Consider the following 19,309-nt stretch of genomic DNA (forward strand, 5'->3'; position numbering starts at 1 on the left):
TTATAGAGCCCTGATTAGAAGACTTCTGGACAAACTGGAAGAAATGCAGCCGAAACGGGAAACGTGACATAAATATATCAGCAATTAAACAACATCTTAAATTTCTCTTCACTCAATAAGTCTCCTTGCAGTATCAACATTAATTCGGCTGACTTTTATATTTGATCCAATTGGTAGATATATGTATGATATGTGTTTAGTGTGTACTTGTAAAGCACCTTTCTTTCTTTCTTTCTTTATTTCGAACAGATTAAAAAATAACAAATAAAAAAATAACAAAATGTGAAAAACAGAATACTGCATTGTTAAAATACAGTATCCATCCACATTCATGGTAATATCTGTATTCAACAAAAAAACAAAAAAAGTCTCCATATTAATAATAATAATAAATCATATGTGTCCGAAAGGGAGTAGGAGGAAGCAAATGCTTATTAATTCCCACCCCTTACTTTATCAATGATTGTCCTTTAAAATCACTATGCAGGTTATTCCTACATACATTTACATTTATACACAATAATTTCTCATCTTCAATCACTTTTCTTCATTCTCATAGTTTTTCAAAGAAAGTGTTTCTGTACATCCTTGTGACGCTGACAATTGAGCGGCCCGACCAAGCAAGGAGGCAGAACGTCCAAAATACAACCCAGTGTGGGCATTTATTAAATCATGAAAACATGACACACAGCCTCAATCCTGCTGTTGCTTTGAACACAGTCACCAGCCACAATGATCTCACACACCCTTCCTCAAACAGAAAAACCCCAGAGCCTAAATGCACAACCCAATCAACCCAACAGGACACAGGTGAGGGGGGAGCAATTAGACACAGGTGGGGGGAGGAGACAACACAGGGCACTAGGTGCACACAATCAATGGAAACAGACATGGGGAAAGGGGAACACATTTCAACATAAAATACAATAAACACTACATCAATCAATAGTATAAAATTGTATACAAATGTATGCACAGTGACCAAGTTACCTTTGTCACATTCCTTTTAAACTGAATGATGCTTGTGCTTTGTTTTAACTCCTGCTCCAAACCATTCCATAAAATCACCCCAGATTGTTATACTCAAACTTCTCAGAGTTGTTCTGACCTTGAGTTGTTTAAAAAGTAGATTTCCTCTCAAATGATACCAACCCTCTCTGTCTACGAACAATGTTTTTAATTTCCTAAATAGTAGACTATGTCTTGCTCTGTACATGATTTGTGCCGTTTTAAATTTAACCAGATCAATGAACTTCAATATGTGTGACTTCAAAAATAATACATTAGTGTGTTCAAGATATCCAACATTATTGATTACTCTTATAGCCCTTTTTTGTAATGTGCATAACGGCTGTAGGTTGGTTTTATACGTCTTTCCCCACATTTCCACACAGTAAATCAGATATGGCAATATTAGTGTGTTATATAGAGTATACAATGAGTTATAGTCCAGAATGTATCTGGATTTTCCCAATATTGCGATAGTTTTAGCCAGTTTTGCTTTTACATGAGTGATATGAGGTTTCCAGCTGATTTTGTGGTCTAAAACCACACCAAGGAACTTAATTTCATATACTCTTTCTATGTTTATGTTATCTAGTATTAATTGCACCTGTGGATTTTTTTTATGTTTTCAAAATAACATAATCTTTGTTTTGCTTATATTTAATGATAATTTGTTTGTGTCAAACCAATGTTTTACTTTAATCATTTTTGCTGTTATCACTTCCATTAGCTCTTTCAAATTGTCACCGGAACAAAAAATATTAGTGTCATCTGCAAATAAAATAAATTTCAATATATTTGATACTCTGCAAATGTCGTTGATGTATATTATGAACAGCTTTGGACCCAACACGGACCCCTGAGGTACTCCACAAGTTATGTTCATGTATTCTGATTTATGATCACCAATTTAAACAAATTGTTGTCTGTTGCTTAAATAATCTCTCACCCAGTTTAATCCCACCCCTCTGATGCCATACCGTTCCAGTTTTATCAGTAAAATATTGTGATCTATGGTATCAAATGCTTTTTGTAAGTCTATAAATATTCCCACTGCTTGTTTTTATTGTCCATGCAGTTTGCTATTTCCTCACTTAATTCCATTAGTGCCATAGACGTTGATCTATCTTTCCTGAATCCATATTGACTTTCGTCCAAAAGCTGATGTGTTTCCATGAAACTGTCAAGTCTTTTTGTAAAAAGCTTTTCAAGGATCTTGGAAAACTGAGAGAGCAATGAAACAGGCCTGTAATTTGTGTAATGGTGTTTATCCCCAATTTTATACAATGGTATAACTTTTGCTATTTTCATTTTATTTGGGAATTTACCAGATTGAAAAGACAAGTTAAAGAGATGAGTCAATGGTTCTGCAATTTCTTCAATAATGTTTTTTACAATAATCATATCAATATTATTCCAATCGGTCGAGGATTTGCTTTTACATTTTCGCACAGTATCTATGATTTATTTTTCTTCGACTGGTGTGAGGAAGAAAGAGCTATTGTTTTCATTCCAGAGGTCCGTATCTTCCCCTTTAGTTGTTTCTACGGTTTTAATTTTTTCTGCCAGATCTGGCCCCACATTTACAAAGAATTCATTAAAACCATTAACCACATCTTCTGTATTATTAATAACATGATTTTACCTTGAGCTCTGGAAAAGCGCTATAATAAATAAGGAATTATTAATGTGTAGAACTACAATATGTGAAACAATATAGCAATATCCTGTAAAATGATGTGAAAACATAATACAAAGTTATTATGGCATTGTATGCTGTGTGTTATTTGTAACATCTTCAGAGACTACCTTTCCAACTCCTCACCAGTTGACTGTTACAGGTCAACAAGTTCATGGTATAAGCTTCAAATCAAGAGACTGAAACTGAGACTGAAACTGTATTTTTCTTTGCCGTTCTGTTTTAATTTCACAATAAAGTTAATAGTAATATTATGTTTGATATTATTATGTTTTATTAACTCGACCACTGGGTCATGTTAAGACCTAAAGGCACGGACACACCAGGCCGATTATCGGCGTCGGTGGGCGTCAGGCCTAAGATGAGCGTCGACACGCCCTACTCAGATTGGTGTGTCCCGCACCGTCGGATCTTTTCAGCCGGGCCGACGCCTTTTCGGTCGAAAACCCGCCGATTCAACATGTTGGGCAGTCGGCCAAAGGCAGTCGGCTAAAAATAAATCACTCTGATTGGCTGTTGCCTCTTTTGAATGATGAATACACACTACCGCCGCCTGCTGGTAAGGAGAGTTATTGCCACTCACGCATGCGCAGTTCCTACGTGCGTCTTGTCCGTCGGCTGAAGTCTTTGCGGTGTGTTCCAGTGCGACACATGGCCAAAACGCAGACACGCGAGGCGACGCAACTGTCGGGGTCCGTCTCTGTCAGTTCTTTGTTGTCAGATTGGTGTGCCTTTAAGACCATATTTTCTGTTGGTTTGGTGTTACAAATATCAAAACAATATATGTGTGGATAACAAAATAAATCCGTCATAAACTGGAAAGTATCATTTATTGTGTTAACACTGTAAACTTGACAGTTTTTTAACCTGCATCGCCTAGTGCAGGGGTCGGCAACCCCTGGCACGCGTGCCAGCATTGGCACGCGGCACCGTAACCAGTGGCACACTAGGAATAAGTGGAATAAGTGTGCAAAAATATTTAAATTTTATTTTTGGATCCTGAACGACACCGCCGCCAGAGCGCGTCTCCCCGTTAGGCCTACCTGCAGAAGGAAGCCATGCACGCAACGCAGCCCCGCCCTCTTTATCTCCAGGTGACTTTCTGCCGCTTTCCTCCGTGGCGCAGTGCTGATCGTTTCACCACGGAGGAAAGCACTTCACAAATTGCAGTACCCATAAGGAGCTGTACAAATCCCGCAGTTGTTGCGTGGCTGTGTGTGTCTTTGGTTGAATGCACAGTGGCGATCTGCTCATCTCTCATCGAAATAATATGCTACAAAGGGGCGGACTGGCCATCTGTGTGTTGAACGTTCCTGTCGGCTCCCAAACCGTAGTCGAGGAGGGCAGAAGCAACAAGCTTCAGGTTCAATAACCCACTTTAGCTTAAATGACTGGAGAGAGGCGAGCTCTTCTTGGGAGGCCGTTGCATTTATTTAGCTGTTCTTCTGTTTCACAAAATACATCACAGACCTCTGTTTTTCTGCTGCCTCGTTTCACTTCCAGAAACAACATACACACGTTCCCTCACTGTCGCTCTACCATCCACAAACACACATGCACAAGCCACACCTCTCTCTCTCTCTCTCTCTCTCTCTCTCTCTCTCTCTCTCTCTCTCTCTCTCTCTCTCTCTCTCTCTCTCTCTTAAAGGGCCAACGATCTCATCTCATTCTGCATGACCCTAATATCATAACATGTGTGCTCTGGAGAATCACAGAACGGACGATCGTCCTTATTATTATGCCGTTTAAACCAATTATTTGAATGTATTCGTTAAATTCGGTATCATGTAAGTTGCGCTGACAGGTCCACACACACTGCTTCCCCGCAGCGAGGCTCAACCCCCCCCCACCACCCCCCCCCCCGTTGATAATTGTCGATCGTTGGCACGCTGATAACAATTTTTTGTTTAAATGGCACTTCATATCAAAAAGGTTGCCGACCCCTGGCCTAGTGGTTAAAGCACATATTGAATTTTTTGTTCAATATGTTATATTTGGTGAAACACTTTTAAATATTAAGAGTAGCCTACATACAAAATAGGGGGAAAGTAGAAGGTCAATGATAGAAATATAGAATAGAAAATATCAAGAAGATACTGTAGTGATCTCTACAATAAAACAGTTTAGTGCAGGACGTCCAAAAATATTAATAGGAGGATGTGCAAAACAGACAAACTAATAAGGCTTTATTTAAACATTAAAGAATACTTTATGGTCTTCTTTTCTAAATATTAAGCCTGACAAAGTACTTAACGTCTAATATATTGCATAGTTTATGTTGGAACTTGACAATCACCTTCCCTGAATTTTACTCAGGTGTAACTAAAGTCTGCTTTAAGGGTTGTTTATATTTCACATCATTAATCAGAATCTGCAAAGTAACTAAAATAAATGTAGTGGAGTAAAAATACCAGGTTAACGAGTCCAGTTTTGGATAGTCTGCCGTGGTTTCATTCCATTTCAAAGAGCTGTTTGACGCTCGGCCGAAAAAACTATTTGTTTCTCCGATTCGAAGGTTAAAAACATAAAAAGCATTGTACACAATTTAAACCGATCAATGTTGTGGAATTAACAAGGATAAACTGATGTTTTTTAGTGGATGAGTAGTGCAGATATCATTGTAAAATCATTTGACAGCAAGGGGAATACCTCAGGTTTTATTATGAAAACTTCGAGACCAGAAATACTGTTTCATCTTCGTAATATCTATCAAACTATAGATATACACATCCACTGGACCTGGATTCTAAAATACAATATACACTTCTCGCTAGAAATCTAATCAAAAACATTTTAATGGCCAAACTACAGTTGCAAGAAAAAGTATGTCAACCCTTTGGAACTACCTGGATTTCTGCATAAATTGGTCATTAAATGTGTTCTGATATATGGTTCTGATCTTCATCTAAGTCACAACAATAGACAAACACAGTCTGCTTAAGCTAAAACCACACAAACAATTATATGTTTTTATGTTTTTATTGAACACACCATGTAAACATTCACAGTGCAGGGTGGAAAAAGTATTTGAACCCTTGGATTTAATAACTGGTTGACCCTCCTTTGGCAGCAATAACCTCAACCAAACGTTTCCTATAGTTGCATATCAGACCTGCACAACGGTCAGGAGGAATTTTGGACCATTCCTCTTTACAAAACTGTTTCAGTTCAGCAATATTCCTGGGATGTCTGGTGTGAATCGCTCTCTTGAGGTCATGCCACAGCATCTCAATTGGGTTGAGGTCAGGACTCTGACTGGGCGTATTTTCTTCTGTTGAAGCCATTCTGTTGTTGATTTACTTCTGTGCTTTGGGTCGTTGTCCTGTTGCATCACCCATCTTCTGTTGACAGATGGCCTTAAGGTCTCCAGCAAAATGTCTTGATAAACTTGAGAATTCATTTTTCCGTCGATGATGGCAATCTGTCCAGGCCCTGAGGCAGCAAAGCAGCCCCAAACCATGAGGCTCCCTCCACCATACTTCACAGTTGGGATGAGGTTTTGATGTTGGTGTGCTGTGCCTTTTTTTCTCCACACATAGTGTTGTGTGTTCCTTCCAAACAACTCAACTTTGGTTTCAGCTGTCCACAGAATATTTTGCCAGTAGTGCTGTGGAACATCCAGGTGCTCTTTTGCAAACTTCAATCGTGCAGATCAGAACACATTTTATGACCAACTTATGCAGAAATCCAGGTAATTCCAAAGGGTTCACATACTTTTTCTTGCAACTGTATTCTACAATTTAGGATTTTTCAGAGAGGGTTATTTGTGAATAAACGACCCTCCGGAGCGTTTGCAATCAACGGGAGCATCAGCCCATATGCCGCAAATTGTTGTTTCTTACACGACCACTAGAGGTGCTAAACTTTAAAACGGGACTATAGGTCCACCTATTTGGTTGTTTTTTGGAGGAGGACAGGCTGAACTTAGAAGATGCCCCAAATAATCTTCTTCTAAGAGTAAGCAGTGTTGTGTGTTTATTTTTCTTTCAAATAAACCCTAATTCTGTTCTTCTGGATAACATTGGAGAATACATTTATTCAGGATGTATTTCATATACATACTTGAAGAACATACTTTAAAGAAGAGCTATCATTTGACTTGAAATAATTAGATAACAGTTCTGGTTGAACTGAATACAGCAGGCCTCAATAATACAAATTAAAGGAAGACGCTGGTGGATGAAGATGCCCTCACCCTAACCATTGAAAGGGATTACGGGTTGGTAACATATGTACTTATTACAGGAGTGACATTTTTATTTCAACTTGAGAAAGCTATTTTAAGCAGATGGTAAAATAGCATTATCTGACATTATTTAGCATTATGGTTTTTGTTCCTGCGGTAGATCAAGCTAAAAACATATTGACATTTTTGCGATTGTTTCAAGTTATTTTGAACTAGTCTTTTGCTTTTATCGTCACCAATGAGGTTATGTTTTGCACTCAGTTTGTCTGTCTATTTGTCTCTCAGCAGGATTAGAGAAACACTTGGTTATAGGAAAGAAACTACGAAGCCAAGGAACAACTCATATAACTGTGAAGCAGATCCAGATCACAGGATGGATGGACGACTGATGTTTCTTTTTCATTACTTTTTCGAAATAAGTTTTCGTTCATGTGGTGTCTGTATAATCAGAAAAAAGAGTTCCCCTCTTGGTAAATTCATATTCATGCCGCCCTAAATGCTTGTAAAACAGATATAGATATCTGTTTAGACGATTAAAATCACTTCTTCGTTATAACCATGTTTGTCAACATTACATTAAAGCTAATGAACACACCAAATTCAACAACTCTTAGGACGTCTGTCACCAAATCTGAGACCGGAGTAACAAAGTTGTGTTCATTATTAATTGTGTGGGGGGGGGGGGGGGGGGGGGTCTCATAGTTCAAACCAATGTAAAATGTAAGCCTTACAAAGAAAATGTGTAAAACTCATCAAATATGGATGACGACACCTTCCCTTGAGCACCTGCACCTCACGGGTTCACATCAGCAGATGTGGCGTGATGAGATCAGGTTAGGGGGTGTTCGGAGACGCTTCCTTACGGCCTTATCCCCTTTATTTTCCTCCAAGAAACCCCCTCCCTCCCCCAGTCCTCACCCCCCCGCCCCTCCTTGGCCTGTCCTCTGAGCTACATGTGGCGTGGCTGCCTACTGCTTCCTGTGACAAGCCAAGCTGTCCGCTGACCACTTCATTTTTGATGTTGGCAGGCAAAACCCGAGCAATGGCGGCCAATGTGTGTTTGCGTGCAAACACACACACACTTGCACACACACACTGGGTTCAGGAGAACATCATCCAAGAACAAGAAGAAGAGTTTCCAAATGACCAAACACAGGCTGCTGGAGGAGTGTTTGCTTCGCCTCTTCTTTGTTTTCTCTCCATCTCTATATCAGAAGTCCATCATTGTATCTCTGTTTACCTTTCCTTCTTTGTTTTGATATTGATATTTCTGTCTCTATTGGCAGTTGATTTTACTCTTTGTTTAAGAAGCATAGCTTTTTATTTTCTCTCCAGCTATTTTCAGTTTTGTTTAATTTTCTTTAAAATCTAACTTTTTTTTCTTTGTCCCATGTGCCTGTCTTTGTCTACAGTTTTTGCACTCTTGTGCTATATTTATATTGTTCCCTTTCTCCCTTCTTCCTTTGTCTTGGTTTTATCCCTAATTGTTTTATACTTTATTTTTTTGTCGTCTATATACTTTCTTTTGCAGATCAATCTTTAGTCCTTTGAGTCTTATCTAGTCTATTTTTCTACCATTGTTTTTCCAAATTTAGATCATTTTTGGGGTAGTCTTGCTTAAGTTTAACTTTTTTCAGATTTTTTTCAATTAGTATTTTAGGCTTTCCATAGCTCAAATTAAAAATATACTGCATTTTGACCTAAGTTGAAGGTTTTCATGCTCCTACAGCATTAATCAAAATCAATAAGTAAAATTGCAATTAATTTTAACAGCAATTTCTGCCGTTTGGGTTTCCACATAACAAGAACCATAACCAACAACTTTTCCTGCATTCTTTTCTTGAAACAAACAAATAACCCCATGTTTGTCTACATGTTAATAATTTAAAATCTCATTGGATTACCCGAAAAACAGCATTTTACAAGACTGAATCCAAGGCTCATAAAAAGTTGAAATTTTTTAGAGGTACAGGGTTTGATAAACTCCCTAGAACTGATTGTATCTATCGAATATGCTCTGTGACCTTGATGTCTTTTATTTTTCCTGGTCTTTGTTTGCTGTGTCTGAAGAGCAATACATCACGTTTTACTCTGGACACCTACATGTACCTAATTCTCCGTATCAGTGTGATATGACATGAGCCTAAAGATATGACAAGGCCCCTGTTTAAGGTCAGATACACATTCGATTATGGGATCAGAATAAGAGGCTTTGATTGGTGCTACCACGCTGGGTTCATGATCTGTAGCCTCTGTGTGTATGTGTGTGTGTGTGTGTGTGTGTGTGTGTGTGTGTGTGTGTGTGTGTGTGTGTGTGTGTGTGTGTGTGTGTGTGTGTGTGTCACAGCTATAGAGTGAGGGTATATGAGGCGGGAGGGCCTCACCCAGCCCATTAGATGTGCGCACTGGCCTGTGAGATGTTGTATCACTTTAATTAGCAGGGGGCTGTGGGCCACGGCGGCACGAGGAGATGAGGAGAAGGTTGATTGTGTTTTAGTCATTGCCTAAAGCCACGGACACCCCCACCCCTCCAACCCCCACCTCCCAACCCACATGTAAAAAGTTGTGTCAAGCTTGGCTTCCTCTTTGGGCCTTTTGTCAAAGTGGCTGGTGACAAGATGACTATTGTTTTTTAGTTCATGTTCTTTTAGTCTGGTGGTTGGGGAAATGACATGTTTTATTCTAATATCTTAATTGCCAAGAAAATATCCCCTTCTTCCTTTTACCTCAAAACATCTTCTTTAATTGCAGCCACATTTCCATATTAGCTGATCCGTAAAACCATTCATTTAGCCAATCTGCCTCAGGCCTCATCTGAATTTGAGAAAACCGGGTAAAACTTAAATGCTGTCACACGGTCTGAATAAATTGCAAAATTATGAACATTTTAGATAACTACGGTGAATCAGAGCACGCTGAATACACCCTGGCAACGAGCCAGCCCCCGCAGACGGTCAGAGATGGAGCCATAGAGAACAGGAATGGGGATTGTGGGTAATTGGACTCATTGTCCCATTGTAGAAGCTAATGAAGTGATGCGACTGAAAGGATGATTCTTTGCAATTGTCTTAGAAGTCATGCAGCGGCTTGTAGCGTTAGACAGTTTATATAAATACCACATTTTATTTGAATTACAAGAAAAACAAAACAGTATTAGTTGCTTAATCACACATCCACTAGTTTTAAAAACTAAAATCAAGCAGAAAATGTGACAAATACTTGTAATGTTGATGGATACTACTGAAGTATGCACACTGGCAACAAGCCAATTTATGTTTTATGCAGACATTACTACAAATTGCATTTAAGGGTTTTATCTTCAAATGTTGTTGTTTTGCTCAATTTGATTTTTGTGCATGTAAATGGTCTGCAAGGGCTAAAATCCCAAAGTTCCCTCCAGAGGGAGTTTCTCTCCCACACACTACCACCCCTGCCTGAAACGCCTCCATTAGACTTTGGAGTTGTTTCCGTAACTTAATGACATCCCTATGTGACACTCGCGCTTCTATTTGCAAGCGATCCAACACAAAACTAAGGGACGGGACATATCTAAGGGCTAGACCAATCACGGCCAGCTAACCAATCAGAGCAGACTGGGCTCTGGTTTCAGACAGAGGGAGAAAAGAGTTGCTGCAGCACAGACAGTATGATAAAAATAAAGACCTTTTTGAACATTAAAGCATGTGAACATGTCAAAATACAAATATGGAACTGAAAATTAGCATTATGGGGCCCCTTTAAGAAAATAAAAAATGTACCATTAAAAAACAACTGATAGAATTACATGCAAATGTAGTTGTCACAATAACAATTATCATCTAATAAAATAATCTTTTTTTTTAACTTTTTACTAAGATAAATATAGGAAACTGCTTCCCCTAAACATCATAAAGTAAAGTCTTCAAACTGGCAGTGACACGGTTTTATACATGATGCAACACAAGTACGCATCAGGAAACGAGAAAATTGATGTCAGAGGTGAACATCGTTGGACAATAGCCTCCTAATGAACAGTGTCAGGTCCCATGTTTCTCTCTCTGCTAAGGGTGCAGGGATGTGGGATTGGATGGGAAATGGGGGGTGGAAATGTGGGAGGGAGGGAGGGGGGGCTTGATGGTGGGCAGTGCTGCAGATCTTTATTGCTATCATAAAAGTTTACATGACCGCCATCTCTTACAATCCATATTGACAGGAGTTTTCAGTGAAAAGCGTAGGAAAGGAAAAAAAGAAAGGCCATATCATCATCCAGCCTTAGGTGCAACATCTCCTTGTAATAGGCCAAGTAAAAATATAGACTTATGGAAAATGAAATGAGGCATGAATGACCATAAGCGTGAAGACAATTACACCCTTCGGAAATCGTATATTTGTGAAGATAATTTCTGGAGGAGGCCGCACGCTCGGACCCGTTGGGGGTTACAGTATCTTCTCTATGCTTGAACTCTCCTTGAACTTACAGGATAACCGGCACTGGAGAGGGACGCGGCTATCTGCCCCTGCATCTGGTTATTTTAGCTCCAATTTGCTGCCTAATGCCACAATTACCCTGATCTATGGCTCGAGTCACCCCTATAATGGCTCACTGTCAAAATCAGCACATTTGCAGAAGCAAGGGCCTGAGAGGAAGTCCTGACTTTGGTCCATTGACGGCCTGATTGATTTGGAAACTACTTGTCTGGTTATGTGACTGGTCACACGAACGGGAAGCAAACTAGATAAGTTGACTGATAAAACTGAAATAAAGAGTCTACAGTGTCCTTCACAGACTTCACAAGGAAATAAATAACAGTGTGAAGTATAAGCCTATTTGTGGTTAATGAAACTATAAAAGAAAGTGGAGAAAGAGATTAAAATCAGGACTCCTTCACCATCTCCCTTTTTATTCGCTGTTTCTGCCGGAAATACATTTTCGTAGTAGTTATTTTGGGTATTTGATTTTTATTCAGAGCGTCATCATGAATGATGGTTTTAAATGGTTACAAGGATCTTTTATCATGCACAGCCCTTTATTGGTAATTTTTTATATGTGAAGACGGACTCAGAATATAAAAAATTACATATTTAAACTGATGGTTCACAAACACACCATATATATATATATACTGTATATATATATATATATATAAATAAATCACAACTTTCTTTTCTACCACATTAATATACTTACATTGAGAACGCTGGGCACTCTTTGGACAGTTGCATGGACCGGTATCGCAGTCGATCTAGATGAAAAAATACAAAAAATCATGTCAGTTTTACATCATAATTAAAAAATGTATTGAAATGGCCCAAAACATTTCTTTATAACAATACAGAAATAACTTCTTTTTTTTTTTTTTTCTCCCAGGAAAACATTTGTCCTTTGGTGGTGACCTCCTCATGCTCTAGTAGTGTCAGTGATATGTCAGACCATTTACATGCACATAAACCTACAGGTACAGGAAAGGGACAACCTGAAAAATAACAATAGGGCGCCTTTAAGAACTTTAAAACCGTTGGGTTCCAGAAGTTAAGATCAGAAATAGTTTTGATGGTCTGACATCTACAGATGCCTGTTTTTGATCTTTAACCCCATCCACACCATATTATGGTATTATGCTATAGAGCAATGGCTCTTATTTAGTATTCTAGTTACTGTATACTGTAGTGAGAGTGAACAGTGTTATTCTGAATTTTAATTAAATTACATATTTTTTATATACAGTATTTATTAATGTTGCAAAGCTGCATATAATCATTTATAGGAATGGCTGCATTGGATTTCTACCAATATTTTCTAACTTATTTTAGCTGATAATGAACATAGTGATATATGCACAATATTTTTTCGATCGCAGTAAACATTGAGTCTTTCTTGTAGGGAAACGTACAGATTATTAAACCTACAGTTATTGTGATGGCCTGACAGATGTAGACATGAAAAAACAATGTGTGTATTCAAATTGAATGTATTCACTGGGCAAAATAAGAAAACTACTTCAACTTTGGACAATGAATCATATCCAATCTGGCATCTTATCAGCCTGTGAAATTGGAGAAAATGTCCATTTGTGGCCAGATGCCAATGTTTCCTTTCAAAGCCTTTATCTTTCGATAACCTTTCCTAGTTTTTTTTAAACCAACCCAAATTGATTTCAGAAATGTGACAGCGGAAGAACCAAAGAATAAAAAAGATGTTAAAACAACAGAGACATTTATTTAAAAATCCTTTCCATCTTTCCGAGTGGAAACAATTATTTAGCCGGCTGCATGGATATGTTTACACCTGCAACTGTGCAAGTGTTACTGCCCCTAAAGCTGAATCATGATGTGAACATGTCCCTTTGGATGAGAGTGTAGAGATAAGAGCCTAAAACGACAAACATTACAATGTGAGATAAGATGCTAAGAAGGGCAGATGCTGCAGTGTAGAGAGAGTGACTCCACTTTGGCTGCCCAGATTCCCCTCTCAGCGATGAAAGTAGCCCCCTGAAGTCCACTCTATCACGGCATGGCTCTTTGCCCTCACTGTGGCGTGACTGGGACAAGGATGAGTGGCGGTAAAGGACAAACTCATGGACACCAGTTGGGCTCCCAGAACCAGCGCAGATTATTACCCCCAACAGAAGCCGAGTGAAGACCGGAGCCAGGAGCCGTCCCCGGCACAGCTTCGGTGGGAGATGCAGAAACAGATGGCCACCCCCAGCAAGACATTAGGAGAAGAGATTTGAAAACATCTTGAAGCCACTGTCGCCACACAGAGACTGTGGTCAGGAGGCTAATGTGAAAATAGTAAAACATCAGAGTAAATGGTCAAATGAGCTGCGATAAGAACAACAGCTGTCCGAAATTACAAGGAACTACACTCTACCGTGTATTTCTTTGGGTCTACAGTGTAACATTCAAAAGGCCATTGTCTGCCTGTGCATAAGGAGACTGCTGAGGCTTTACTTGGACTAATTATGAAGTTACTGAAATGAAACTACAAGCCATTTAAAGCAGAGATCTGCCTACAGGTATATATACTATAGAGACTAGCCATTAGTGTCATACATAAGATGTGTTAACATTGAACTTATTGGGACTTTATTACACAAACAGCAGTATTTATTGTTTTTTAATGTTGTATCCTAATGTTTTCTCTTAGACAACTGAGTTTCTCAGCAAATGGAGTTTGCTCCATCCATTATATGTGGTTAAAAATTCGGAAAAGCCATCAAATGGACCTTAAATTAGGATTATTTGGTGTAATTATTGTAGCCAATGTACGATATAGACTTTTAGAGCTTGCAACTTCTTTCAAACTCTGCTGTTAGAGTGTACAGGGAGGTTATATCAAACAGAGTTTAAATATATGTAATGTAATTAAGTCTGTTCTTAGTGACTATCTTTCAGTCTTTTAACACAAAATAAAAGATATTTTTTTCCTTTTGACTCTAGTGCTATTTTTGTTGTATTTCTATTTTGTTGGGTGAGTACCCGGGTGGTGGAGATATTCTCTCGATTTTTGGTATAAGTAGAAAGAAAATAGATGCTGCTGAGTTCGTCTAGATTTGTTGGGACTTTTGGCAAAAACAAGTGAAGGGCTTTACTGTATAGTTCCATTACATTGAAGAAGAGGCATTTATTTGGCTGATATCGGCAACAATCGGCAACTCCTGCCATAACAATCAAGATGGGTAAATAGCTTTGGATTTCTCCACTTGTTTGACATAATGCAGTGAACTAGGGATTCCACTTCAACTATTACAATACAAGCCACTGTCCTTTTTCTCTCTGATTAGGGCCTTTTGTACTTCAAAATGAAAGGGTGAATAAATTCCTACTGGCCTAATGCTAACATCCAGAGTAATACTGCAGTGGGAAGCGCAGAAAAAACACCCAAGGTGACACGTATCATTGGCGGTTGTTGAGCGGGGGCGATATTTGTCGCGGCGGTGTCAAGAGACTTGTGAACAGAGGGTTTGGCTATTCCTGGACATATTCTCCACACCTGTGCCTGGAGAGCACTGGGTTGGCATTTCAAACTTTATCACCTGTCACAAGAGACACTGCTCCCTGCCGTCGCCGCCACCACGGACCCCCCCCACCCATCCACTCGCTAGACATCACACCCGTCCTTGGAAGTCGTGCTTGGAAAGAAAAGACGAAGATTTCCCCAGTGGGAGGCTGCGGCCGCTGGCCAGCCGACATCCATATTGTCTTTTGGCTCCTAATTGATTTGAGGGCTGTGAAATCATCTTGATCATGTAAAGCTAGAAGCTGCCTCTTCATATATCCATTCGTATGTGTGAACCCCACTGCTGGAAACAATGTTCAGCACTGCCCATATAACACACAATTTGTTGTGCTGCTTACCGTACATATGTTTATTTATTGTTATGTATTTATTTTTCTCTAAAATCCTTTCATATTCTCACTGCTGCACTGACAAAATGTCCTCACACAGATAATCATCTGATCTGTGTCAATATTTAGCATTTTGTCATGGTGGCCAAAATTATACTGTGTTATTATCAGGAAAAATACCGAAATGAAATAGAGATCTGCTATTATTACTGACATGTATTTAAATTACTTGAAACACTTAAGCAAACACTTATTCCTCTGCTTTACATGTAAGAAATTGATATTGAACAAAACGGTGCTTTGTTTATTCTACATTATATTACAAATAAAAAAACTATAGTTATGTGTTAATCTTTGAAATTGATTATGTAGTTATATCTAATAACAATCAATCTCTGATGCACAGTATGACTGGTGATATGACTAAATGCTAACAGCGTCAAAGTAGGTGTCCTCACAAGGACAGAAAGGTAAGTCGCTTGGATATAGGGCAGAGTAGCATTTCATTATTATTAGTAGTCACAGGTCAATGTCAAGATGGTGGAGGTTAATGTAGTTAGTGCAAATACCCACAACAATAGTAATTTGAATGTGTGTTTGTTTGTGTGTGTGTGTGTGTGTGTGTGTGTGTGTGTGTGTGTGTGTGTGTGTGTGGCAGTCTCCAGGGGACACAATGATCAAGGTGACACGTCTCTCTGTTCTCCACAGGGGGTGTCTGGTTTCCAGAAGGCCATGAGTGTCACAGCAACAAAACTTCAAACTGGATCGCACACACTCACACAGAGAAACACACACAGAGAAACACACACACAGAGAAACACACACACACACACACACACACACACACACACACACACACACACACACACACACACACACACACACACACACACACACACACACACACACACACACACACACACACACACACACACACACACACACACACACAGAGAAACACACACACACGCACGCACGCACGCACACACGCACACACGCACACACACACACACACACACACACACACACACACACACACACACACACACACACACACACACACACACACCACCATTGGAGGTTGTGAAAGGTTAAATGAGTTTTAAATTGTAACTAACTTGCGTTGATTTCAACTTAACTCCTCCAACATGATGTGCAGGTGTTCATGTTAATGTTTTTAGGGATGGTACTTTTTTATAACACAAGAAACCCACAATGTATGGTCAAAAGAAAATAGAGGTGCTGGGTTTGAAAACACAACTTGGGTCACAGTTATACGTATGAAATTACACCAAAGTTACATCATGGAGGCATATAGTGTTAACAAAGGGATGATGGCCTTTATCCTTTCTGGCTAAAGATAATTAATGTCATCTTTAAAAAAACATGTCCTTCCTATTTTAAATCCCTTTTAGGTAAACAAGGAAAAAAGGAGAAAGCAAAACAACTGATGTCGGTGACGTCTAATGTTATCAGCTTCTCTGATGTAGCTATTCGCTTGATAGCTGTGTTAGCCAGTTTTTGCTAACATTAGCTAACTTAAGATGTGACTCTATTCTGTTTTTAAAAAATTAAATGTGATAATGTGAAAGGGGTAACGGATGAAAGAAATATCACTTAATATGCAGCTCCAATCCACTTGACAGTGCTTTACAATAACTTATACCTAATAGTTTAGCTGTTCAGTCATTCCCATCAACTGTTCAAATCAACCATTATAATTCAAAATCAGTGAATTCAATAATTTAATTCAGTTTCTTCACATCTTCCACCTATGCTTTTTCTTAACTTATACAAACATAACATATGGGTTGGCAAATTCATCGTAGGGTAAAACGGTTTGTTTGCTTGTCTCATTTGTCTTTCCGTGATCTTTGTTTTTTTAATTACAAACACAGTCTACTAGATTTATCCTGTTATTCCTCAAAATTATGCGTTGAGGAAATATATTCCTCTCACTCAAGGATTTCAAAGTATTATGCTTATTTTAGTAAAGAGGAGATGTGCTCACTTCTAGGTTCATATTAGTATTTTGTTCCCCCCACAATGTGTTGGAGCGCTAGTTAATAGTGTGTAACATAGTGATGTCATTATGTTATGGAAGTTAAAAAGTCCAATTGGGGCTTTCAGGTAGGGGGGGGGGGGAGTATAAACTCCCCCTAGCATAAACTTTGTGATGTTATCCTATGCAGCCCATTTACCTGCACACAAACCTACAGTATATAACACACTGCAGCAAAGGGAACAGCTAAAAAAGCATAATAGGGCCTGTTTGAATTTCTTTCCTACAGAAGTAATACATTTAAAACAGATTCCACATTTTACGATGAGGAATGTGCAGCTGAAGGGACAGGGTCAAACCCCCCACTGTTCTGGCGTTAGCGGCTATTACGGCACAAGTACTGGTCATTATCTGTCCTACTCCACTACGCCCACTCAGTGTCTGTGTCTGCGTGTGCTGTACGATCATCAAAAGTGCACGCCGGGGGGGAATTAGGGAATGAAACATAATGTCAGCAATAACACAAAGGACCTTGGTTTAACATTTCAGCCTGTGCTTTGTCCCTGCTACAGCCCAGAGCAGAGCCAACACAGGCCGGCTGCTACGCTCTGAACCGCCCATCAACAGGCTAGGCTTCACCATCTGAGGTTTGAGAATGTGTTTGCTGCACGAAAATACACTATGGGATGCAAATATCTCACTGTCACAAACAAACACTTCGTTCATTTGTGGTCTGAATATATTTAATTATGTAGCAAAGAGATGGAGGTATAAGGTGCCATTTTTGATTCATGGCATGCAATTAGTTACAAATTACATAATTAGTTCGAGTTTTAAATCAAATTTTACAAATGTGTTTAAAATTATTATATGGCGTACAAAAAGAAGTGGAATGGATTACATTCAAACTGGTCTTTCATTGTGATATTTTTGTCAAAAATGTGCTGGGTCTATTAAAGAGGCCCTATAATACTTTGTCCGGTTTCCCTTTCCTCTAGTATAATATAGGTTTTAGTGCGTGTAAATAGTTTCCAAGGTTAAATTCCCAAAATTCATGTCAGAGGGAGTTTCTTTCCCACACACTCCCCCCAACGCCTCGTTTTGACTCCTGTGTTTACTTCCGTAACATAGTGAAACAACTATGAAACACTTGCGCTTCTATTGGCTAACAAATTGTACATGAAAGGCTAAAGGCTGCGCCATCTTCCAAATTCCTTTAATTACCATATACAAATATAGAAGTAGCTGCTACTGTTTACAGATTGAAACAATACATTGAAATAAAAATACATCGAATGAGATCGCTTTAGACGATTCCTAATTTTTTACACACTTACAGATTCCCTTTTGCGCATGAACACACACATGCAGTGAAACACACATATGCTACAATGCACCCACACACACATACACACACACACACACACACACACACACACACACACACACACACACACACACACACACACACACACACACACACGCACACACACACACACACATCCTTTCTCATCTTCACAGTTCAGACATAACCCCCCCCCCCAACACTCCAACACCCACACATTTTCACCCTCTGCTTCTCCAAGTCCTTACCCCCCTCTCACCTCCACACACACAGACAATCACACATACACACCTCCCCACCCAAACGGCTTGAGCCACTTGCCTGCCAGAGAGGCAAGATGGCCCTCCAGCCCTGCAGCCAATCAGACAGCTTGGCTCGCATAGGAGATCACAGGCCAGCTGATCCCGCCTCCCGCCTTCTTTCTTCGTCTGCTCTTCTGGAAACTTTTGGAAGCGAAAACAACATCGCTGATTGAGAGGGATAGGGAGAGATGTTTGGATGTGGGCTGGGATTTCCAGATTGTGTAATTACGACGCGTTAATAATAAAAGATTGTGTATTTATACTACATATGCTTATATTTAAAATAATACTTATAATGTATGGGAAAAGAAGGTTTGCTTTCTTATTTAGCCACAGCTTAAAAGAAAATATCCTTTTCGCAAATTATCAGCTGGGGTTTGGGGTTGTTTGCTTAGCACAAAGCTTTGAATAAGTTAAACGCACGTTTTAAATAAGGTTTAAT

At 39.2% G+C, this 19,309-nt stretch overlaps 1 protein-coding gene across 1 annotated transcript in view; it reads right to left on the bottom strand.

Moving 5' to 3' along the window:
* The window catches only part of LOC307043403 (uncharacterized protein), a 111,853-nt gene that overhangs the window by 36,611 nt on the left and 55,933 nt on the right, over positions 1–19,309 (bottom strand). Inside the window, exon 3 of the transcript XR_013809370.1 lies at positions 12,058–12,112. The gene's annotated coding sequence lies outside the window, so the exon portion shown is untranslated. The remainder of the gene's footprint in view (positions 1–12,057; positions 12,113–19,309) is intronic.

The sequence above is a fragment of the Notothenia rossii genome, assembly GCF_949606895.1.
Source record: "Notothenia rossii genome assembly, chromosome: 6".
In the NCBI taxonomy this organism is placed as follows: Eukaryota; Metazoa; Chordata; class Actinopteri; order Perciformes; family Nototheniidae; genus Notothenia; species Notothenia rossii.